At 37.1% G+C, this 1,389-nt stretch overlaps 1 non-coding gene across 1 annotated transcript; it reads right to left on the reverse strand.

Annotated features, from left to right (window-relative positions):
• Window positions 1-847: 847 nt before the first annotated feature.
• Window positions 848-954, reverse strand: LOC116275049. Its single transcript, XR_004184023.1, has one exon. It is a non-coding gene; the product is annotated as a U6 spliceosomal RNA (small nuclear RNA).
• Between the last annotated feature and the right edge of the window lie 435 nt (window positions 955-1,389).

The following is a 1,389-nucleotide window of genomic DNA, read 5'->3' on the forward strand; positions in this document are numbered from 1 at the left end:
TGCTGACCTTGTGATCTGCCCACCCCTCGACCTCCCAAAGTGCTGGGATTACAGGTGTGAGCCACTGCACCCAGCCCAATATTCCTTTTATTCTATCTGAATTGATAAAGAGGCTTTTCTTTGATACTAGATAACCTAAATATCTTGCTTGTTTTTGACAGAATTGAAGTTTTTTCTTTGAGGCCTTGTGTTCCTTTGAAACTAATCATTGTAATAAATAAATTCCATCCACTATGGAGGCTTGTTTATCTCCTGAGCAGAGAAGTAAATTGTGCCCATACTGTATCAGTGTGTATTTCTTAAGGAAGTCAACATCTGAAAGGTGTGCTATTAATATTTGTGAAAAATAAGTTGGACTCTCAGTATATTCCTGAGGCATAACTGTCCATGTGTATTGTCTATCTTCCCAAGTGAAGGTAAAGAGAAATTGATCATCTTTATCCACAGAAATGCTGAAGAATGAGCTACATAGGTCTCTTACAGTAAGGAACACACCTTCAGTTGAGATGGCAGTCAGCACGTATGCATGTTTGGTAACCATTGGATGTTGAGGAATGACGATGTTATTAATTGCTCTCAGATTCTGTACAAATCTCCATCCTCTACTGTTTGGAGTATGGGCTTGTATATAAAATAAGCTCCTTTTCATATAATCCAAAATTATAGACCTTTTCCCTTCCTATGCCTCTGATCTTAGAGAATATTGTTTAAGGTTTGGAAAAGGTTTTGATGGATTTATTTGAATTTTAATTGTGGCAGCTAAGATAATTTTTCCAATATTGGTGGAGAATTTTGACCACAATTGATCAAGTACTATTTTTAATCTTTAAAAAAAATTTTATTAATATAAAATATGGAACATTTCATGAGTTTGTGTATCATCTTCATACAGGGGCCATGCTAATCTTCTCTGTATCATCCCAATTTTATTATATGTGCTGCTGAAGGAAGCACTCAAGTACTATTTTTAACAGCTCTTGTTAAATAATTCTTCATTATTTAACAATCTAGTTTCCTTCATGACAATATTAATTGCTATTTGTGATTTAAAAGCATCAGAATTTGAGAAAATTTTGGACCTAATCTATTTTATCTTCTAATTCTAAGTACATCTCCCACTCCCGCTTTTTTTTTTTTTTTTTTTTTTTTGAGACGGAATCTTGCTCTGTCACCATGCGGGAGTGTGGTGGCACAATCTCAGCTCACTGAAACCTCCGCTTCCCAGGTTCAAGTGGTTCTTCTGCCTCAGCCTCCCGAGTAGCTGGGATTACAGGCACATGCCACCACGCATGGCTAAATTTTTTTATATTTAGTAGAGACAGGGTTTCACCATGTTGGCCAGGATTGTCTCGATCTCCTGACCTCACGATCCACCCGCCTCAGCCTCCC

Source organism: Papio anubis, chromosome 5 (assembly GCF_008728515.1).
Source record: "Papio anubis isolate 15944 chromosome 5, Panubis1.0, whole genome shotgun sequence".
In the NCBI taxonomy this organism is placed as follows: Eukaryota; Metazoa; Chordata; class Mammalia; order Primates; family Cercopithecidae; genus Papio; species Papio anubis.